Source organism: Marmota flaviventris, chromosome 17, assembly GCF_047511675.1.
Source record: "Marmota flaviventris isolate mMarFla1 chromosome 17, mMarFla1.hap1, whole genome shotgun sequence".
NCBI classification, from domain to species: Eukaryota; Metazoa; Chordata; class Mammalia; order Rodentia; family Sciuridae; genus Marmota; species Marmota flaviventris.
Genome location: NC_092514.1, coordinates 11,973,854 through 11,998,409, shown reverse-complemented (window position 1 = coordinate 11,998,409; position 24,556 = coordinate 11,973,854). Strand labels below are relative to the sequence as shown.

The 24,556-nt window shown below is 37.7% G+C and overlaps 1 protein-coding gene across 10 annotated transcripts in view; it reads left to right on the top strand.

Moving 5' to 3' along the window:
• Window positions 1–24,556, top strand: part of Dhrs7b (dehydrogenase/reductase 7B) — a 60,659-nt gene that overhangs the window by 17,817 nt on the left and 18,286 nt on the right. The window contains exon 1 of one of the 10 annotated variants that reach the window (XM_071603480.1): window positions 22,077–22,194. The exons of the other annotated variants lie outside the window; for them this stretch is intronic. The gene's annotated coding sequence lies outside the window, so the exon portion shown is untranslated. Of the gene's footprint in view, window positions 1–22,076; window positions 22,195–24,556 lie in introns of those variants that run through there. 10 annotated transcript variants of the gene reach the window in all.

The window sequence follows — 24,556 nt, the reverse complement described above, 5'->3', positions numbered from 1 at the left end:
TTAAGACGTATGAAATGTCTTCATTTGTCTCTCCTGATTAACTTTGGTTTGAATTCTACTTTATTTGAAATGAGGATGAAAACCCTTGCTTGTTTATGTAATCCATATGAGAGATGTGTTTTTTCCCATCCCTTCACCTTCAGCCTGTGATGTCTTTGCCCATGAGGTGAGTCTCTTGAAGACAGCACATTGTTGGGTCTTGCTTTTTAATCCAATCTGCCAGTCTGTGTCTTTTGATTGATGAGTTTAGGCCATTAACGTTCAAGGTTATTATTGAGATATGGTTTGTATTATCTGTCATTTTGATTTATTTCTGGTTTTTAATTTAACTTAGTTTCTCCTTTGTTTGAATATTCATTTAGAATAGTTCCTCCCTTTGCTGGTTTATACTTTTTTTTCCCACTTCATCCTCATGGAATATTTTGTTGAGAATGCTCTGTAATGAAGGCTTTCTAGTTGTGAATTCTTTTAATTTTTGTTTATCATGGAATGTTTTAATTTCATCTTCAAGTCTGAAACTCTATTTTGATGGATATAAAATTTTTGTTTGGCATTCATTTTCTTTCAGAGCTTGAAATATATTATTCCAGGACCTCTTAGCTTTGAGGGTCTGGGCTGAGAAATTAGTTGAGATCTGAATTGGTTTCCCCCTGTATGTAATTTGACTTTTTTCTTTCATGGACTTTAAGATTTTTTTCTTTATTCTCTGTGTTAGTCATTCTTGTTATAATGTGTCTTGGTGTGGGTCTGCTGTATTTTTGTACATTTGGGGTCAAATAAGCCTCTTATATTTGATTTCCCATTCCTTTCTTTAGGTTTGGGGAATTTTCTGATATTATATCATTGAAAAGATTGTGCATTCCTTTGATTTCTATCTCTGTTCCTTTATCTATAACTCTTAAATTTGGTCTTTTTATGTTATCCCATAATTCTTGGATGTTGTGTTCATGGTTTCTTACCATCTTCTCTGCATGATCAACTCTATTTTCAAGATTATATATTTTATCTTCATTGCCTGAGGTTCTGTATTCCAAGTGGTCTAGTCTGTTGGTGATGCTTTCTATTGAATTTATTTGCATTTTGAGGATTTCTACTTGTGTTTTTCCATAATCTCTCTTTATTAAAGTGATCTTTCACTTCCTGTTTTTTTTTCTTTGATTTTACTCCTTATACTCTCTTTTTACTTCACAGATCAATTTAATTAAGTACAATTCTTAGACATTTCTTCAGCTGTGTTATCAGTGGATTCTTTTGTTGAACCATCTTGGTTTGTTTGGGGTGCTTTATTCCCTTGGTGTTTCATGTTGTTCCTGTGTTTTCCCATCTAGCAGTATGGATCTAAAGCAACACAAATTCTACCCTGCAGACCTATAGTGTCCCTGAAGGTTTCCAGCACTTTGCCTTTAATGGTAAGACCAATATCAACAGCACCCAGTGTACACAATATATAGCCTTAAACCTAATAACTCCCACTAAGGTGTCTACTGCTTTCTTGCATTAAACCAAAATGATGAATTCAATAACAATCCACAGTATAAACAGAAAATTTGCTAAAACAATTTCAAATGGTGGACAAGAGAACAGAAGTAGTATAGTTGATGTTTGCTAGGGAGGAAGAGAGAAGCTAGAAGCAAAAATTCACAGGAACAGTGGAAGAGGAGCTGACAAAGATTGGCTGTTGGTTGGAGAAAAGGTGGAAAGAAAATCCAAGAATATAGGTGAGGGCTGGGGATGTGGCTCAAGCGGTAACGCGCTCACCTGGCATGCGCGGGGCGCTGGGTTCGATCCTTAGCACCACATAAATTAAAAAATAAAGATGTTGTGACCACCGAAAACTGAAAAATAAATATTAAAAAAAAATTCTCTTTCTCTCTCTCCTCTCTCTCTCTTAAAAAAAAAGAATATAGGTGAGAGGAAGAATATAAACAAAGAGAAAAAATTAAAGCTATAAGAATACAACAAAAATGCAAAACACCATTCATATATCATTGTTCTCCAGATACTAATGCATAAAAAACAGATGGTGCTGGGAAAACTGAAAATCCATATGCAACAAAATGAAATTAAACCCCTATCTCCATGCACAAAACTCAAAGTGTATCAAGGATCTAGGAATTAAACCAGAGACACTGAGCCTATTAGGAGAAAAAGTAGACCTAAATTTTCATCATGTCAGATTAGGCCCCGACATCCTTTATAAGACTCCTATAGCGCAAGAGTTAAAATCAAAAATTAATAAATGGCATGGATTCAAACTAAAAAGTTTCTTCTCAGCAAAAGAATCAATCAGTGAGGTGAATAGAGAGCCTACATTTTGGGAGCAAATTTTTACCACATGCACATAAAGAACTCTTAACACCAACCAAACCAAACCAATCAATAAAAGGGCCAAGGAACTGAACATCTCAGAAGGTGATATATAATCAATCAATCAAATATCTGAAAAAATGTTCATCATCTCTAGCAATCAGAGAAATGAAAATCAAACGAAGTTTTCATCTCACTCCAGTCAGAATGGCAGCTATTAGCATGTATGAGGCATTAGGTTTGATCCTCAGCACCACATAAAAATAAACAAATAAAATAAAGGTATGCTGTCCATCTGCAACTACAAAAAATTTTTTTTAAAAAGAGAATACAAACAACAATAAATGTTGGTGAAGATGTGGGAGAAAAGTACACTCATTCACTGCTGGTGAGAATGCAAATTGGTGTGGCCAATATGGAAAGCAGTATGGAAAATCCTTGGAAAACTGGGAATGGAACCACCATTTAACTGAGCTATTCCATTCCTTGGTCTATAACCAAAGGACAGCATACTACAGGGACACAACCACATCAATATAGCAGCACGATTCACAATGGCTAAACTGTGGAACCAACCTAGATGCCCTTCAGTTAATGAATTGATAAAGAAAATGTGGCATATATACACACAGTGGAATACTATTCAGCATGAAAAGAGAATAAAATCATGGCATTTTCAGGTAAACAGAGTTGGAGAAGATAATACTAAGTGAAGTTAGCCAGTTCCCAAAAAAACAAAAGTAGAACGTTTTCTTTGATATAAGGAGGCTGATTTATAATGGAGTTGGGGAGGGGAGCATGGGAAGATGAGACAAACTCTAGATAGAGCAAAGGGGAGGGAGGGAAAGGGAGGAAGCATTGGGAATGAGGTGGACATCATTACCCAAAGTACACAAATGGTGTGATTCTACTTTGTCTACAACCAGAGATATGAAAAATTGTGCTCTATATGTGTAATATGAATTGTAATGCATTCTGCTGTCATATAACAAGTTAGAATAAAATACAAAACAAAAACCTGTTCCAAATATGGTAGAGATGTTAGTGAATAGAAAAATAAAATAAATCTCAATGGTTAGTCGAACTGTCTCTGTCAACATTCAAAAGTTTCTCAGCCCATCTCACGGTATCACCAGGCCCAGATCAGCCCTCGAAGACTCAGTCACTATTCCCGATCTAGGCTTCAGATACCGCAGGCTCAGCCACACTGCAGTTCCAAGATCTTAACACTGCTCCTACTTGCAGAGATACCACCAGGGATATGCTCATGCAAAGGAGCGACCTGAGAAGCAGCAGCAAGACGGGGCCACCAGCACTCCCAGCAGAAGACCCAGGCACTGCCAAAACCACAGGCACCCTCACACCGGACCTGCAGGTCCTGGCCAGAGTCCCTAGACATAGGTGGTTGTGGTGGTAAACCTGCAGGCATCTTGGCTCCCAGGCTCTGGTCAGTGCCCCAAGATGGCTGCAGCCACATGCAACCAAGCCTGGAGTCTCCCCTGCAGCAGATCTCTAGGTGGTGGTAGCAGTGGCGGCAGCAGGCTACAGGTCAGCAGTAGCTATAGTGAAACAGTGTCAGCGGTGGCTGCAACTGACACTGTGAGGGCAGTGTCACCCAGGCGGTGGTGGGGGAGACAGCAGTGGTGCTGGCGACAGCTGAATCAGGGGCAGCGGTTACTGCGGTGGCAGCAGCACCCAAAAAAGAAGACCTCCAGGTGACCTCTGGGTGGTAGCAGTGGTATCAGAGGCAGCAGTGTCTGCGGCAGGGCGTGTGCACACTATTACCATTTTATTGCAGAAATGAACTTCATATATTCTGGAATGCTGTAAATCTGGGGGTGAAAAATTGAGATTGAGCTGAGCACGGTAGCACACACCTGTAACCCCAGCAGCTCGGGAGGCTGATACAGGAGGGTCAAGTTCAAAGCCAGCCTTAGCAACAGTGAGATGCTAATAAGCAACTCAGTGAGATTCTGTCTCTAAATAAAATGCAAAAATAGGACTGGGGATGTGGCTCAGTGGTTGAGTTTCCTGAGTTTAATCCCCGATACCAAAAAAAAAGAGAGAGAGATTGAATGGCACAAAAATTGATTGGAAGCATCTTGCTACCAGCCAAGGTGGGAAGTACACAAATTTCTCTGGATCTCCTCCCATGCCCCGAAGTTCATGGTAACCTGAGTCTTGGCCACTAAGTGGAATGATAGGTCTGCTGATGGCAGCTGGATTTATTGAACAGCTTGTCAGTGGTTGGAACTTGCTTCGGTACTTAACTCTGTTTTATTAAGTAAGGTTGTGTTTGTACTGGGAACACTGAGTTTTACAGGGTAATATAAATTTTCCCCACTTATGTGAGCAGTACTTAGCAGTTGTTAAATTGGATACTATATAAGGAAACTACTGTTGCTTAAAAATTCTCTGTTAATATGACGTCATATCCAGATTGTTTTAAAATGTTAGCTAAACTGAATCAAGGAAATTATTGAGTTCCTGTTGAACAACTACCTTATTTATTTATTTTGTTTGTTTGTTTTAGTTGTAGATGGACACAATACCTTTATTTGTTTATTTTTTTTTTTTATATGATGCTAAGGATTGAACCCAGTGCCTCACTCATGTTAGGTAAGCGCTTTACCACTGAGCCACAACCCCAGCCCCAACTAGCTTGTTTATATTCATTTATTGCATAGAAGCATTTTTTGTGTGTGTGTGATTGGAACTGACTTTAGGGATTTGTTAATTGCCTAGACAGTATTAGAATTCATCCTGTTCAAGGAGCCAGCTAAGGAATTATTGTTTTTACATGATCCCCTATTTGATGCACTTAAGAGTTAAGAATGTGGACTTGGGTTCAAATCTTATTCTGCCATTTGCTAGCTCTGTGAATTTAGGTCCTTTTCTTGATATCTGTTATACTTCATAGAATTGCTTTGTGGCTGAAATGAGATCATAGGTATGAAATACAACATGGCCCAGTGTCTGGCATATTGCAGACACTAAAACATGTTAGTAATTGTTATTAAGGTTTTTTTTCTTACCACATAGTCAGGTATGAAAACAAGCCAAAAATTGTTTTTAGAATGACTAGATATCTGTGTAATATCTCACACAGTTAAAATTGTCAGTATATTAGAAAAAGCCACACAATAGGCAAAAGGAGTATTTTTTGGATGTTGTACTGGGGATTAAACCCAGGGGTACTCTTTTGCTGAGTTACACCCCCAGCTTCTACCTGCCTCCCCCCTCAAAAAAAGCCCCTTGTTTTGGAGATGGGCTCTTGCTAAGTTGCCCTTGAATTTGTAATCCTCCTGCCCACATTGCTAGCATTATAGGTATATTTTATGTGTTTCTGTTTTGAGGAGTTGTCATATGTTTAAAGGAAATCATGGACTGTGAGAATAGATCTTGTAGCATTTTGTAATATATAAAAAGCATTGGGAGGAGTAGTCTCTCTTCCTGTCAGGGTCTTTTCTTGCTAGGTCTTTAGAGGGGATGAGTTTTTTCTGAAATCTTAACCCAGAGATTTATAAACTATGACATTTGAGTAGTAATTCTCATATACCTATGTGTATACCTCCAGTGTGTCCAATTTTGCTGGCTGCTGACTCTCTGAGATAGTAATGAGGTCCTCAAATACCAGTTGCTGAGAACTAGGAGATGAGAGGCAATGAGGGAGTCTCAGGTGGTAAAGGTGTTCATTTTGATCCCTTCACATGTACATTTCACCTATTCATCATTCATTCAACAAACACTTATTCAGCATCCACCTTGTACCTAGCACAGGTAACAGATAAATCAAACAACTTTTCTTAAGCCTCTAGAGACAGACCACATGTGAATAGACAGGTGAAACCTAGAGTTTGAGGAGCTCTGGCAGGCAGCACCAAACAATTATGAGTTTTCTCTTGATCTCAATTTATATCTTCAGTTGAGAAGCACTCATATGAAGCTGACATGTAGCAGCAGAGGATGCTTTTAGCAGCTGTGGGATAAGTAACTCATTGGACCCCACTCAGTACATAATGTGTTCCTGGTGTATCAGGACTGCTGTCGGTCTCTCCTTTCATAACTGCCTTGTGATGGACAGCATGAGGATTATTGCCCTATTTTATAGGTGAGGAAACTGGGATCCAAAGTGAATAATTTCCATTGTCATGCAGAGAAAGTAAATGGTGACAGTATTTTGACTTAATATCCATTGCTCTTTCATGCAGGAACTATACTGATTTACATTTCATTTGTAGTACTGAATTGCCTTGGTTTAAAGAATCCAGATTTATGAAAAACCAGGTTTGCTAATTCACCCAGGTTTAAATGGTGAATATTTGCATTGCAGAAGGATTTTCCTGTGAAGAGTTTATCTTGGGGAACACAGATGGGCCTCAGGGGTAGTTGGATCTCCTAAAATATTTCTGTAATTTTGTATTTTATACTAGCATTTTAGCAGAGACCTAGCAATAACCAGATTTTCAAAGGAACTTACACTGAGAAGAGGTGAAGAACCCTACTATCCTAGTAGAATTTTAAAAAGTTAGTATGTAAATGTATTTAATTTTTAAAAAAAAATGTTTTATTATTTATTTATTTTAAAAGTTTTTTTTCTAATAGTTGTAGATGGACTGTATGCCTTTATTTTTTATTTATTTATTTTTTTAAATATGGTGCTAAGGATGGAACCCAGTGCCTCACACATGCTAGGCAAGCGCTCTGCCACTGAGCCATAGCCTCTGCCCTACTCATTTATTTTTGCAGTGGCGGGAATTGAACCGAAGGCTTTGTGCATGTGAGATAACTTACTCTATCATTGAGTTATACCCCCAGCCCTGAATTTCTCACACGATAACTCCTAAAGATTTGTTTAAAAAGAAAACCTTTAAATATAGCTTTATAGGAGAATGTCCTACATTTTTTGCTTTGTTATATGTGGTAGAATGTTATACTATATAGAAGCATTTCAGTAACAAGAAGGGGAATGAAAAAGGTGACTTCATTATCCATCTGGTGGGTATGAGAGGTAAAGAAATTTAAACTAGTTAATTTGGGTATCCATTAGTGCTGGGCACAGTAAGGAAGATTAGTTTATCAAAATTTTTTGTTCCTTCATCATTTCTCATATTACCTATCACCCCTCTAAATAGCTAACCCATAAATTGAGGTGATAATCACTATCATTTATCTACAACATATAGAAGGTGTCTTGACATACATGTACTCATTTAATCTTCCCTGAAATCCTCTACAAAGACAAATCTTAGACATATTTTGCAGATGAACAAACTGGCTAAACCTTATGTTAACTTGTCCAAAGCCACTCACCTAGTGCCTTTTTTTGACTGATTATTGATGTTTGAACCAAAGACAGTTTACTATACCAACCATTTGATATTATCATTCTCTCCCCTAATGTATTTATAGAAAATGGCAGGTAGCACCTTGATTTTAGGCAGAAAGCAAGCGAGACTCAAAGAAATATTTAGTGGAAAAAACACTGAATTGTAAGAAACAAAATTGGTGCCTTGTTTAAAAAAATAATTGATACATCCCAGTTACACAGAATGATGGGTTTCATTGTGGCATATTTGCACATTTGTAAAAACAAATTGAGCTGGACACATTGGCTCGTATGTACTCCCAGCTACTTAGGAGTTGGAGGGAGGAGGATCGCAAGTTCAAGACCTGCTTGGGAACTTAGCAAGACCCTGTCTCAAAATAAAAAGAGCTAGGATGTAGCTCAGTGGTAGAGAGCTCCTGGGTTCAATCTCCAGTACCATAAGCAAGCAAAGCCACAGTATAATCAGTCTCTCTGCCCAGTCCTGTCCCCACTTCCCTTATTCCTTCCCCGCAGTCCCTTTCCCCTCCCTGCAATCCGTTTCCTCGTCCCCACTGGTCACCCTTCTACTTTCATGGTATCCCTTTTTTGCCCTGTTAGATGCCACATAGGAGGAACAATATACAGTACTTTTCTGAGTTTGGCTTATTTTGCTGAATATTTTGATCTCTAATTTAATCTGTTTTCCCCAAAATGACATAAATTCTATATATCTGGATGTTGTGTATATGTACCATATTTTTTTTTTATTCATCCATCTGTTGATGGCCACTTAATCTGATTCTATGACTTGGCTGTTGTAAAATGCTGCAGTAAACATGGATATGCATGTATCTCTTAAGTATGCTGACTTTAATTCTTTTGGATAAATACCAAGGAGTGCTATGGCTGGATCATATGGTAGTTCTATTTTTAGCTTTCTGAGGATCCTCTATACCGATTTCCATTGTGGTTTTACTAGTTTACATTCCCACCAAGAATGCCTAAGAGTTCCTTTCCCTTCCATACTCTTGCCAGCATTTATTGTTAATTGTATTCTTTTTTTTTTTAAAGTTTCACATATTTATTACCGAATCAACCAAAATCAGTTACTACATCATCTTAGCTAAAGACAAATCACATTCCCAGTCAAGTATTTTCAGTTGTCCAGATAGTGACATTTTCAGCTTGATGAGACCAGATGATCATAATCTTGATATAACATAAATAGGTGTGCCATTTCATGTGTAACTTCAAGACCCAGCTTGGTTTTCTTCCAATGGCTCCACTAGGAGTTGTGTCTGGTTTCATTATCAGCTTTTATTCAAATCCATCAGGGAATGGGATGATTTTGCTTTTGTTTCTTGGTCAGGAATCACTTGATCCTGAAAGTCTTGTGAGGAGGCACGAGGAAGGCCTGAATCAAGTGCACGCATTGCAATGGCCAAGAAAAAGCAAAGAGCTATTATTTATATTCTTGATGGTTGTCATTCTAGCTGGAGTAAGATGGGAACTCAGTGTAGAGATCTGCATCTGCCTTTTGGCTGAAGATGTTGACCATTTTTCCATATACTTTTTATCCATTTGTACTTCTTTGTAGACTTGTCTGTTTAGTTCATTTGCCCTTTTATTATTTTTTATAATGTTGAATTTTTTAGCTGTTTGTATATATTCTGGGTGTCAGTGCTCTGTTGGGAGATGTTTTTGCCAGCTTTTATGCTGCTATGACCAAAAGATCTGACAAGAACAATTTAATGGAAGAAAATTTTATTTGACGCTCACAGTTTCGAAGATCACAGTCCATAGATGGCCAACTCTCTTTGCAGTAGGGCCAACGGTGAGGCAGAACATCCTGGGAGAAGGCACGAAGGAGAAGAGCAGTTTAGGACATGGCCACCAAGAAGCAGAGAGAGACCAAGCTCAACTCACAAAATACATACCCCAAAGGCATCACTCTTTTTGATGTTATTATGATGGGATTATTTTCCTGAATTTTTTTCTCAGCATATTCATTATTGATGTATAGAAAAGCATTATTATTATTTTTTTTAATGTTGCTCTTGTATCTTGCTATTTTGCTGAGTTTGTTATCAGCTCTAGAAGGCTTTGGGTAGAAGCTTTAGGGTCTTCTAAGAATAGGATCATATCATCTGTATATAAGGATAATTTGACTTTATTTCTTTCCTACTTGTATCCCTTTTATTTCTTTTGCCAAATTGCTCTGGCTACAGTTTCAGGAACTGTGTTGGATAGGAGTGGTGAGAGTGTAGATCACAGTCTTGTTTCTGATTTTAGAGGAAATGTTGTCAGTTTTTTCCCACTCAGTATTATGTTGGCTCTGAGTTTGTCATATATAGATAAGTGCCTTCTATCTCTGGCTTCATCATCATTTCTCTCTTTTTTTTTTTTTCTTTTTTAAATCCATGAAAGGGTGTTGAAATTTTGTCAAAGTATTTTTCTAATTCTGTGGAGCTAGGCTTGCAATTTTTATCCTTGATTCTATTTATGTGGCATATTATATTTATTGATTTGAACCAGCCTTGAATCCCTAGGATGAAACCAACTTATCATAGTGCCTGATCTTTTTAATGTGTTGCTGAATTTAGTTTGCTAATATTTCATTGAAGATATTTGCATCTATGTGCATCAATGATATTGGTTTATAGTTTTCTTTTCTTGGTGTGTCCTTATCTGTTTTTGATAAAATATGAAGTAGGCTTTGTAGAATGAGTTTGGAATTGTTTTTCATGAAGTAATTGAAGAATTTAGTTCTTTAAAGATTTGGCAGAATTCAGTTGTGATTCCATCTGGTCCTGGGAGACTTCAGTCTCATTGCTTTTAGGTTTTCTATATTATCTTGATTCAGTTTTGATAGATCATATGTTTGGAGAAATTTATCTATTTCTTCTAAATTTTCTAATTTATTGGAGTATAAATTTTCAAAACAGTTCCTAATCCTCTGGATTTCAACTGTGTCTGTTATAATATCTCCATTTTTGTTTCCAATTTTATGAATTTGGGATTCCTCTCTTTCTTTTGGCTATTTTGACTAGGAGTTTACCAATCTTATTTATTTTTTCAATGAACCATCTCTTTCATTGATCCTTTGTATTTTTTCAGTTTTAATTTTATTTATTATTTTCTTCCACTAGTTTTAGGATTGGTCTGTTCTTATTTTTCTAATGACTTAAGATGCAACGTTAGTTTATTTGAGGTTTCTATCTGTAATACAGGCACTCAGAGCTGTAAACTTCCCTCTTAGGGTTTCTTCTCGTATCCTAGAGATTCTGTATATTGTGTGTCCATCTCCATTTGATTCTAAGAATTTTTCAGCTTTACCCTAATTTCTTCAGTAACCCACTCATCATTTAGAAGGGCATTTAGTTCAGTCTTTGTGTGTTTGTATAGATTCTATGTTTTCTCTTGTTGACTTCTAATTTTATTCCATTATAGTTTGAAAAGGTGCAAGAGATTATTTTTCTTTTGTATTTGCTTAAGTTACTTGGTTTATGAACTAATATATGATCAGTTTGGGAGAAAGTTCCATGAGCAGCTGAAAAAAATGAGTGTATTTAGTTGTTGTTGGATAAAATATTTTGAAGATGTCTGTTAAGTCCAGTTGATTTATAGTAAAGTTTAAATCTGATGTGTCTTTTTTGATTTTCTGTCTGGTGAGAGTGAGAGTGGTATGAAGTCCCCTACTATGATTGATTTGTGGTCAGTCAGTCTCTGTATATCGAGTGATGTTTGTTTTAAGATTTGGGATATGAATACTTACAATCATTATATCTTCTTGGTGAATTGTTCCCTTTACCAATATGTAATCTTGACTTGAAGTCTGCTTCATCTGATACTGAGAGTGGTTACTCCTGCCTGTTTTCAGATTCCATTTTATGTGGAATATTATTTTCCATCCTTTCCATCTGTGAATGTCTTAGCTTGTGAAGTGTGTTTCTTGGAGACAATATATAATTTTTTTTTTTTTAATTTGCTAGTCAGTGTCTTTTAGTTGGAGAATTAAGATCATTTAAGTTCATTGTTGTTATGTGTTACTTGCTGTCATTTCCTTTTATTTCTAGTGTTTGAATCACTCCTAATTTTCATTTGCTTATTTATTTTTCTGATATTATTTATTCTTTTTCATCTTCCTCTCCCGTGTGTAGGAATCATTCAAGTATAATTAAATGAATCAAGTGCAATGCTGGTGTAGTCGTGGTGGATTTTTTTATTTTATGCTTATCTTGCAAGGTTTTTATTTATTTGTTTGATTTTGAAGGATAACTGAGTAATCTAGGTTGCCAGTTACTTTGTTTTAGAGCCCTCTTAGCTTTTAGTTTTTGCAGTGAAATCTGCTGTTATTCTAATTAATTTGCCTTTATAAGTGCATTGGTGTTTCTCTCTTGCAACTTTTAAAATTGTTTTATTCTGAACTTTTAGCATTTTAACTATAAATAGATCATGGACTGATTCTTTTTGGTTCTGTTTGGAGTTCTAAATGCCTTCAGTACCTGTAAGTCCATCTCATTCCAAAGATTCAGATAATTTTCTGTTATTATTTCACTGAATATGTTTTCTGTACCATTGGTGTGTTCTCTTCTCCTTTCTCAAGACCTATGAATCCTTAAGTTTGGCCTTTTAATGTTATCCCCAAGCTCTTGTATATTCTGCTCAGAGTTTCAAGTTTTTTGTTTGTTATAGTCTGTATGCTCCAATTCCTATACCTTGTATTCAGGCCCTGATATTCTTTCTTCTGCATAATTGTAGTCTGTTGGTGGTTCTTTCTACTAAGTTTTTTATTTCATTTTTTCATTTCCAAGTTCCACTCTCCACAGAATTCTCTTTCTCGAAGTGCTCTTTCCATGTCCACGTTTTCTTCCTTGGTATATTCCTTAGATCATCTTTTTGTTCAGTGACCATTTTAACAATCAGTTTTTTGAATTCTTTGTCCCGCATTTCCTTCACTTCAATATCCCTGGATTTAGTTGTTGGGGAGTTTTGAAATTTTAGAGTTTTTTATTGCCTCGTTTTCTTTGTTAAATCTCTGTTGCTGTGTTAAAATCTATTCTTTTCTTGTGATGGATATCTTGTATGTATGTATGTATGTATGTATGTATGTATGTATGTATGTATTGGTACCAGGGATTGAAACAAGGGTACTTAACCACTGAGCCACATCCCTATCCCTTTTTTATTTTTTGAGACGGGGTCTCGCCAAGTTGTGAGGTTGCCTTTTTGAATTTGCAATCCTCCTGCCTCAGCCTTTTGAGCTGCTGGGATTACAGTTTGTGCTCCACTGTGTTGGGTGTGATGGATATCTTCACACTATTAGGTGAGGTCTTTTTAGGAGTGGCTTTCACTTCATTGTGTGCCCCAGAGTTGGGGATTATCTCCATGTGAAAACATCCACCCAGTGTGATCACACTGTCTTTGAGAGAAAATATTCACCAGTAGGGAACCCCTTTGGGGCAAAAACATACTAATGAACCATAAAAACTTACTGAAAATGTTCTCCACTAGTTTTAAGCATAGAAAAGGGGAGTAATACTTTAGGCTGAAAATTTAGTCATTAAAGTAAAATTACTGTTAAACAATAAAGGGCATGGAAACAGACAAACAAAAACAAAGGCAGAGGAGACAGCAGCAGATAATACAGGAAGAAAAAGACAAATTGGAAAAGAGTACAAAAATGAACAAGATGAAAAAAGGAATAAATCAAATTAACACTGAAAACCTTAAAAGGTTGAATGGTGGCATACATTTGTAATTCTAGCAACTCAGGAGGCTGAGGCAGGAAGATTCCAAGTTCAAGACCATCCTTCGCAACTTAATGAGGCCCAAAGCAATTTAGCAAGACCCTGCCTCAAATAAAAATATAAAAAGGGCTGGGGATATAGTTCAGTGGTTAAGCTCCCCAGGCTTAAAAAAATAACAAAAAAATTAAAAGAAATACATACAATTGAATTAAAGTATGTAATTATCAAATATGAAGGGAAACTTATCAACATGACAATGACCAGTGAAATAAAAAAAAAACCCTAATATTAGAAAGTCTTAAATTATTCCTTACTGAGCTGTTTAAGATGGAGATATTTCTTATTGGGCCTTCTGGATTTGGATTTGGGAGGTACAGTAAGTGTCCACACCTCCTTGGCTCGTCCTCCAAATTCCTCTGGGTATGGAGGTAGTAACCACACCAGCTGTGTCCCAGCTGTGTTGGGGAGCTATATATTTGGGTACATTCCCTTCCCCTACACCTGCAGTCTAATTCATTTTTCTTCTTGAAAAAAACTGCAGAGAACTTACATCTTTGCATCTAGCCACGTAGACCTTGTTTTGTCCACCTCTGGGGAGAATCTAGAAAGCTCCCACTATTTCTTAGTATGTCTAGGCACACTTCTTACCCTCTCTTTAGAGGGAAAGAAGAAAAGGCCTCTGATTGTCCGTGGCTTAATGGCCATGTCCCTTCCAGGTTTAAAAAAACAAAACAAAAATCCTTAAATGCTTAAATGTTTCTCTAGCAATCAAAACAGGTAAGAGTTTGCTTGTGTTGATTTTGGGTGTAGGGGGTATGATGGCCTGCAGCAGAGGTGTGACACTGGTAACAGAGGCATGGGGCAGCTCACTGATGAGGCTTGGGACAGCAGCCAAGGTATGCACAGTGGCAGGCCACTCTGGGGTGTGCTTGGCTGCAGCTGGTGACTGGGGAGCTTGTGTCTGCTTCTGGGGTGTGCATAGGGGTGGCCGGCAGGTGGGGTGCATGTGGCAGTGGCCCTCTTCTGTGGTGTTCACAGTGATGGCTGGCAGCTGAGGTGCACCCTGCTCCTTAGATCCTGCATTCCCTGGCAGTGTCCTAACAGAAATAATGGCCAAAAAATCTCCAAATTTGATGGAAAAAATTTTACTAGTTTTATATTATTACTGTAGTAAATTACCACAAATTTATTGTCTTCAAAACCAACAGGTTTATTATGTTATAGTTTTAGAGGTCAGCAATCCTAAAATAAAGATTATCGATAGGCTTGATTCCTTCTTTCTTAACATTTTTCAATTTATCAATGGGCTTGATCTATCTATCTATCTATCTGTCTATTTATTTATAGTGTTGGGGATCGAACCCAGGGCAGGTGCTCTACCTTTAAGCCATAACCCCAGCCCCAATTCCTTCTTTCTCTTAATTAATCTAACAGATAAAAGTTTGTTAAAATATAATAGCAACAATATATTTGATTACGTATGCTTATACACCTATGTGTTTACATAGGCTATTATCTGTGAACTGAATAACAGCCATGATACAAGAGAGGGATAGAGGAATCAGGAATATTTTGTTATAGGATACTTTGAGTGTGTGAAATGCTATGTTATTTGAAGGTGGCCTTAGCTTCATTGTAAATGTACATTGCAAACTGAAGGGCAGCCACTTTAAAAGGTGAAAAAAGAATTGATATCCTCAAAAAGGAGAAAATGGAATCATATAAAATGTTCAGTGAAAATTGCAAAGGACAGAATAAGTGTGGAAGACAAGAAGAGGAACAAAACACGAAAGCAATAAACAAAAATGTTACAAATATGGTAGAGACTAATCCAGTTATAGCAATAATCACTCAAAGTGCCAGTGGTCTCATACACCAATGAAAAGACAGATTGTTAGAGTGGATCAAAAATGTAAGATCCAACTATATGTTATCTATAAGAAACCGACTTTAAATATAAGGACACGTGTAGATTAAAAGAAAAGGGATGAGACTGGTAGTGTAGCTCAGTAGATCACTTGCCTCACATGTGTAAAGCTCTGCGTTTGATCCCCAGCACTGCAAAAAGAAAAGGGATGGAAAAGGTCTACCATACTAACACTAATCAAAAGAATGCAGAAGTAGAATTTCTTGTCTTCAAAACCATACATAGCAAATTACAGGGCAAGGAAAGTTTTTAGGGTTAAAGAGGGGCATTACATTGTGATAAAAGGATCAATTCTCTAAAAAGACACAGCAATTCTTAGTATGTATGCACTTAACAACAGAGCATTAAAGTACATGAGGCAGAAATTGATAGAACTGCAGGGAGAATCATGAATCCACTATTGTATTTGGAGACTTCAACATCCCTCTGTCAGATATGAGTTCAGCACACCGAAAGTCAATTAAGAACATAGTTGAGCTGGGTGTGGTGGCGCATACCTTATAATCCTAGTGGCTTGGGAGGCTGAGGCAGGAGGACCCCATGTTCAAAGCCAGCCTCAGCAAAATCAATGAATTAAGCAACTCAGTGAGACCCTGTCTCTAAATAAAATACAAAATAGGGCTGGAGATACGCTTAGTGTTCGAGTGCCCTTGAGTTCAATCCCTGGTGTACCACCCCACCAAAAAAAAAAAAAAATAGTTGAACTCAACAGTACCATCAGTCAACTGGATGTAATTAACATGTAAGGTTTGAGATGTAGCTCAGTGTTAGATCACCCCTAGGCTCAATTCCCAGTATTAGAGGGGGGGAAAAATCACACACTGTCTGCTTTCAGCTTTCAAATGATGATGAAATTAAACTAAAAATCAGCTGGGCATGGTGGCCCATGCTTGTAATCCCAGCAGCTCAGGAGGCTGAGGCAGGAGGATCGGAGTTCAAAGCCAGCCTCAGTAACTTCGTGAGGCCCTAAGCAACTGCTGTGTTGAGAGCCCCTGAGTGTTCAATCCCTAGTACCAAAAAAAAAAAAAAAAAAAAAAAAGCTGGTTCTTTGAAAAATTTATAAATAAAAACTATGAGCCATTAGCCAGACTAAGAAAAAAACAGAAAACACAAGTGAAATGGAAGGGTGAATATCACTATAGATCACATAGATATCAAAAAAAAATAAAATAAAATAAAGGAAAATTAGTAACAATTCTATGTCCACAGATTGGGAAGGAAGAAATTAAAAAATCTTTATTCATAGATGACATAATCGTCTCTGAAAGAATAGACATAATGTTCCTGGAACTAATAAGTGATTATCACAAAGCTGCAGGATGAAAAGTTAATATATAAACATCACTTACTTTTCTAATACTTCAGCAGCAAACAAGTGGAATTTGACATAAACACATTACTAGTGGGGCTGGGGTTGTAGCTCAGTGGTAGAGTGCTTGCCCCTCACGTGTGAGGCACTGGGTTCGATCCTCATAAAAATAAAGGTATGTGTCCATCTGTAACTAAAACCAAACAAAAACACATTACCACTAATTTAAATTAGCACTCCCCAAAATGAAATGCTTGGGATATAAATCTTAACAAATTTCATATACTTTTTTAAAAAATGAACACAATACCTTTATTTATATTTATTTATTTTTATGTGGTGCTGAGGATTGAACCCAGTGCCTCACACATGCCAGGCAAGTGTTCTACCACTGGGATACAACCCCAGCCTTCATACACATTTTATATGAGAAAAACTACAAAACAATGATGAAAAATGCCTAAGAACTAAATAAATGGATAGATATTCTATGTTTGTGGGTGGGAAGATTCAATAATGTCACTGAGAATGATAAGGAAAATGATCTTCAGGGACTTCAGACATCAAATTTTAGTACCCATTAAAATCAGAGGAGGATATTGAGTCCATACTCTCAGGTCTCACCTCTTCCTGTGTTAGTGATTTCAAAGGCTGAGTAGGGCCCTAGATCTGCACTTTTTTTTAGGTTGTGTGTCAGGGGACATAGGTATGTGTCGGCGGCATGGTACTGGAGATGTTTTCCCTCTGAGCCACATCCCTGTCCCATTTTTTTTTTTTGAGACAGAGTCTTACTAAATTGCTTAGGGCCTTGCTAAGTTGCCAAGGCTGGTCTAGAACTTATGATCTTGCCTCATCTCCTGAGTTGCTGGGATTACAGGTGTGTGCCACTGTGTCTGACTATGGTAAATGTATCAATGATGTTTTCAACTTATGGTATTTTTTTCTTTTAATATATATTCCAGAATTTGCTAAATTGTTTTTTTTCCCTCCCGCCTGAAAAGGCCCTGTGAGAGAAATAAAGGGAGAAAAATTGATCTGTGAAAAGTGGGAAATATAGCCAGGCACAGTGGTGCCTGCCTGGCTTGAGGGGCTGAGGCAAAAAGATCGTGAGTTCAAAGCCAGCCTCAGCAACTGTGAGGCCCTGAGCAAGTCGGTGAGACTCTGTTGCTGAATAAAATACAAAAATGGGTTGGGGATGTGGCTCAGTGGTTGAGTGCCCCTGAGTTCAATCCCCAGTAGGGAGGCGGGGAGAGAAGGTGGGAAATGTGCTAACAATGGGTGAAATAGATGGCTTAACTACTTACTGTGGGTTTGTCCTGAAGAGACACAGCTGTGTCCTCAGGGAAATATGTGCTAGGATGCAAGATAAAATGGATTGTTAGGGCCCTAGCAAGGTTATTTTTAAATGAAAGCATAGACATTGGCAATGGCAAAGCCCTCTCAGGTTATTAAGCTTTCCTTCCCAATTACCCTTTCAGTATGTGGCCGTCCTATATTCTGGCATTAAAACCATGCAATACAAATTTTAAGTAGGATCATTATAAATAAATATTTTCTTTCAAAAACTGCTTTGGAGGGCTGGGGATGTGGCTTAAGCGGTAGCACACTCGCCTGGCATGCGTGTGGCCCGGGTTCAATACTCAGCACCACATACAAACAAAGATGTTGTGTCCGCCGAAAAACTAAAAAATAAATTAAAAAAAAAAAAACTGCTTTGGAGTAAAGGGCATTTCTTAATTAAATTACTCAATCCTGTTTTTCAGTTCTAAAAATATTTTAAGAGTTTGGGGTGGAACATCAGCCTCTATTAAGGCAGATTGTCTATGAGAGAGGAAACCAAGAATTAGAATTTAAAATAATCTGATTTCAACCATGAGACTAGTTGAAATAACACTGAATTTTGAATCCTAGGGTGTAACCTGTTAATTTTTATTGTTTTAGTGATCTTTTGCAGAAATAAAACTTCAGGAATGTTTGGGTTTTCTTATGCCAACTGACAAGTAGTTAAAATAGATTGTAAGCACTCTTGTTCATGGAGTTTTGGGTTTGGGGTTTCTGCTCATTACTGAGACTATTAGGCAAATAAAATGACACATCTGAGATCGAGTGCTTTTTGTAATCCAAGAGGACTGGAGTAGTTTATCCTAACAATTCATTTTCATTCAACAGGCATTTATGAAATTCTCACCCATAGAAGGTGGTGGGAGGCAGAAAATAAGAAGGCAAATTCTCTTCTCAGGACCAGCATCCAGGAAGGAAGTTGTGTGGGGGAAGTCATTGTGGTAGTTATCTCTCCCCGGGTATGAAGGCCAGGGTTGCTGGGTGTTTTAAAAGCTTCAGGGAGGAGATGGTGCCCAGGCAGGACATGAAAGATGAGGAGGCAATAAAAAAAAAAAAAAAATAGATCAAGAAAGAATTTATAGGATGGTATACTTGAAGTAACCTCAATAAATTGATTAAAACTTAAAAAAAAAAAAGATGAGGCATTACCAAGGTAGATAGCAGCCAAGAGTAAATCCTCAGAGACTCAGTTTTTCTTCTACCTCTCATTTGCCAAATATCAACATTAAAAGAATGTTGTCTATAGTGAAGGCTCATAATATATCTTGAGCATACTTGACATCATTTAAAATGTAGGTTCAATGTAAATGTGGAGTTAAATTTGAAAGAGATGGCTTTGGTCTACGGTTAGGACAATGGGAGGATATTTGGTCCTTGAGTTTGGTCAAATCTGTGATTTTGGCTTCCTGAGTCTATGTGCTGGATACTCTGCTGTATTTCAGGGAACTAAGTCACTTTAAAAAACACAGCTGAAACTAAAATTGGTTTTTGTTGTGCTTCTATTCCTGGTACAAATGTCCCTGAGTCTGCTTGCTGTGAAGTTTCATAGTGAGGTCCCTTCCTTCTCCCACTCTGATGTCCTCTATGAACATAAAGAGGAAATTTTAGTAGAGGGGAAAGCAATACAAATGACCAGATTAGCTAAATGCTTAAAATAGCACTGGTTCATCTCTTTGTCGCGCTTGCTACACAGTAATCAAGTATTTCTCTACTGCTTGTTCTCTTCCTTGCCATAGTTCATAAACACTGTACATCAGGGTCTGGGTCTCTATTCCACTACGTTGGGCCCTAACTCCACATCCTTAGTTGGTACTCCATAAAGATTTGTTGGCTGACTGAAAGGAATGAAATACAAAGAACATATTGTTTCAAATGAATGGAACATAATTTAAAAAGTACTTAATCAGAATTTTATCCATCAACTGTAAACACTTCTTCAGGTTTTTAGGCAAATGTTCATAACTCCCATCACTTCCTCTATCTGATTTACTGTGTCTCAGTGGCTCATCATTTCTCTGAGGACAATCATTTATTCCCTGTTTTGTTCACTGCACCCCAGAGCCTGGAACATTCAGCACACCATAGATGCTTAGTAAGTGTTTGCCAAATGAATCTATATTACAGCAGCTATTTTGCATAATTGTGTTCAATCTTGAACGCAAATACCACGAATTGTATTTTATTCCAGTTTCTGAAACTGATGCCTATACATAGTTCCTATTAGATATTTTGGTTTAGGTTCTAGCAGCTTCTTTTACACTACTGGATGCCTGATCTCATATTTACACTGGCACCTTGTCTTGTTGATGGGTTAGTTTTTTTTTGTTGTTGTTGTTTTGTTTTTTAAAAATATTTTTAGTTGTAAATGGACACAATCTTAATTTTTTTATGTGGTGCTGCGAATCAAACCCAGTGCTTTACACATGGTAGGCAAGCACTCTACCACTGAGCCACACCCCAGCTCATGTTGCTGTTTGTGTTTTGTTTTGTGGTACAGAGGATTGAACCAGGACATCACACAGATTAGTTAAACGTTGCACCACTGAGCTATGCCCCCAGATTTCTTTTAAAAATTCTGTTTTGGGATAGGGTTTTGCTAAATTTCCTGAGCTGACCTTGAATTTTTCATCTGCCTGTCTCATCCTCTCAAAGTAGCTGGGATCACAGGCATACACCTCTATGGCTGGCTGTTATACAGTATGTAATTTTTAAAGGTAACAATCTAAGATCTAGGATTCATAAACTGGCAGTGGTCCTGGGCCAGGAGCAACAGTGCTGTTTGTTCAGCACAGTGGTCTGAATTGTTTTGACTCTGAGTGAAATCCCTGGGCAAGTCTTTCACCTTAGATAGCTCACCACTCTTCGTTTGCTTCACAATGATGCTTTCTTTCAGTATAACAATTATAATCATTTAATTTTTGTGTTTCTTTGTTTATTGTCAGTCTGCCTGTTGAGACTGTGAACTCCATGAGGTCAGACAGCTTATCTACTATGTTCATTGCCTTACAGCCGAGTCTTAGCCCAGGGCCTGGTACCCAGTGGCACTTGAGTGGACACATGAATGACAACCAGGACCTGAGATGATCCTAGGTGTGGATACAAAGTAATAAAGTTGGTCTTTTTCTAGCCATATTTACATATGAACTGCCCATAAAGCTGCCAAAGTGACTGCCATTGCTTAGAACACTCATGAAATCCTCTGTGGAAATTGCCTTCTTTCAGTCAGTTTATGAGTCAGCACGTTGTTCAGAATGTTCACATTTACAAAGTATGCTTTCCTATGTATTTTGTCATAGAAACAATCCATTTTGACATGAGAACTCTTAGTCATGGTTAGAGAATAAATTTATGTGTGTCCCATAATAAATAGGTGTAGGGTGGCCTTGAACTTGGTTCTGGTGCCAATTTGGTGCTTTTTTTCTACTTTTCCAAGAACAGAAAGTGCTTTGTTCAGTCTTTATCCAGAGGGGCCTGTTCCTCTTGTGTGTTTTCGAGGAAAGAGGGTGAGATCATTCAGCATCTTCCAAAAACACTAAATTCACTTGTATGTCAGTGTGTGTAAGTAGCCATAGTCAGTGCCGGGTTAAAAAACTGAAAACTGAGCTGGGCTTGGTGGCACATGCCTATAATCCCAGTGGCTCAGGAGGCTGTGGCAGGAGGATCGTGAGTTCAAAGCCAGGCTCAGCAATTTAGCAAGGTCCTAAGCAATTCATCAAGACCCTGTCTCTAAATAAAATCCAAAAACAAGCTGGGGTTGTGGCTCAGTGGTTTAGTGCTATTGGGTTCAATCCCTGGAACCAACCAAACAAACAAAAACCCAGAGAACTAAGACTTTGGACTATAATAAATGGTCAATCTCTGCATGGTGCTATGCCTCGGTGTGGTCACTGTGCTTCCCTGCAGAGGCTGAAGCTGAGCTTTGGCACCTTTCTTCCTGCCCTTCCTGGATGGGATTACTGGGAAGTGTGTGCCCAGTGCATTAGTGGAGAGCAGAGGTCACTTGAACAGGGTTCCTCTTCCCAGAATTGATAACTCTGTTTCTGCTGATGCCAGCCTACTTTCCTTTAAACCAGAGGCCCTCAGTCTGCTATTCCAAATACTACCCACAGGCCACTCATCTCTGGCTTGTTCCAGCATTTCAAGGAGGTGCTGTGGACTTCAAGGTATCTTCTGGTTCCCAGTCCCACGGTCAAAAGACCAGAGAAGACACTGGTGCTGGGACCCACCACTGACAAAGTAGCTGCCATCTTAGGTATGATATTGTTCTTTCTTTCTAGTTGAAGACAACTTTGGCTGCTGCTTCTCAGAAAAGAGCAGCTTACTCTGCTTTTACTTTGTGAAAACAGATAAAATTTGCAGATATATTTTCAGATACTGGTCATAAACATGTCACTTTAAGTAGTCCAGCTGATTAGAATTGGTCATCAGTTATGAAACATAAGGGTAGGTGTAGGTTTGTATGGACAGGATCCTAAATGCTTTTGCTGATACTGAACCACTCCTTGCCATGTGACTTCAGTGTCCTGCTTTCCAGTTGGAACACACTCTGCCCTTTAGCCTAATTTTCTTGTAACATGACAAATTGTCTCATGACTCATCCTTCTTACAGACCTGAAATGATGCTTTTTAAAACTTTCAAATATTTTTAGATTCTCAGGTATAGTTATTTAATTTTTATGTTGTGGCTTCTGAGTTGATTTCAATTGCCTGTTTGTATTTTGTTTTATATGTGTTTTTTAATTGTATGAGAGACAAAAGGAGTTTTAGGAACAGATTCCATCTGTGAATTACAATGGAGAATTTTAGTTAAAGTATGCTAATCCATAAAGGATGACATTTCTGTTCAGAGTTGATCTTAGGGTGATAGTCTCATTTCTGATTTGAGGTTCTGAAAGCACTTGACCTTTTGATGGGAAATAAGGGAGCAACTGAATCCAAAGTCACAGAGAACCCAGGAACTCTGCTTGGGTCTGAGAAATACTTACCCTTGAAGGGATTTTCATTCTTTTAAACTCTTTTAACCTATTTCCAGAGCTCACTAATCTTGTCATATATGAAACTACAAGCAGACATCCTTAGCATGTGATCTCTGAGTTGCTCTACCTCACATCAGTTTATGTGGCTCATTATTGCAAATTCACGCCTCGAGTCCTTTCTCTGGCAGTGAAGAGTGTGGATGTGACTGTGGTGCACACACTGCATGCGTAGACAGTTTGTCTTTTAGATGATGTTTTGTTTTCTATGGAGGTATCTCCTTCCTTTTCTGACCTTTCTCTCTGTACATGTCCTTGCCCTGCTTCCTGCTATGGCTCACGATGGTGCTGGAAAGACTGTCTCTTCTTTCCATCTCCAATGCTGGAAATGATGAGCAAGATAATTTTTCCCACTCCCTTTTTTTCTTTTCTGCCACCACACCTGTCTTGTATGTTATTGTGATAATATACAAAATATAAAGTCTACTATTTTAACATCTTTAATTTGTATAGTTCAATGGCATTAAGTACATTTATAAGTGGGTATGGTTACATACCAACAAAATTATGTTTATATACAACTGAGCTATATCCCCAGCCATGGTTTACTACCAATTCATATACATATATGATCCTTTTTATATTGTCTAGAACCATTCTATTTTGTTACAGAAAACATGTTCTCAATGTCTAATATCTATTTATATAACAAACTAAGTTGACATTAAGGAACTGGACATTCTAACTTGACACTAAAATGCTCAGGGTTTTCAATGTATGTTTTAGTCTTCTTTGGAACATAAGATGTATTTTTTTTCTTTTTTTATTAATTTTTAAATTTATCTTAATTAGTCATACATGACAGTAGAATGCATTTATGCACTTTGATATATCATATATAGATGGGATATAATTTCTCATTTTTCAGAGTGTACATGTTGCAGAATCACATTATACATAAAGTAATAATGTCTGTTTCATTCTACTATGTTCCTTATCCCCACACTCCCTCTCTTCTCCTCCTCTCCCATCACTTCCCTCTATCTAACCTAAGGTAACGCTATAGTCTTGCCTTCCTAGTCCATGCTCTGGCTATATATTTGAAACTAGCAGTTAATAAGCATTCTGATATGAAATACATAATTTATAAGCACATTAAAGTTCCTCTTATGCAATTTTCAAAGAAAACAGGCTTGTTTTCCTTTAACTTTGCTATAAATTATATAGAAAATTTAGTTTTAATCTGAAATGTGGCCAGTTAGGACACAGTTCCTGTCTCCTACTTTATAGTAGTCCCCTTTGATGGGAGAAGGCTCCTGGAACTTCACAGCAAGGCATTGTGGGTGATCATTGTCTAATTCTTGGCCATCATGGTAAAGCTGTTTCTGAGAGGTTGGGAAGACCTAGCAGCCTGGGCGCCCATCACTGCAGAGCAGAATAAAACTTGAGAGGTCTTTAAGAATTTGATCTTCTGGAAAGTGTTAGGAGTGCTCATTTGAACAGTTTTGTCTGGTCAGGGAAATTATGCTAAGACTGAACCTGATTCTCAAATAAATGGCTTGCTTCGATATATTTTTTTCCACCATCATCATCCTTCTTTTCCTGGGGAAGATTGGCACTGATTTTTAATTTACTGTGCAT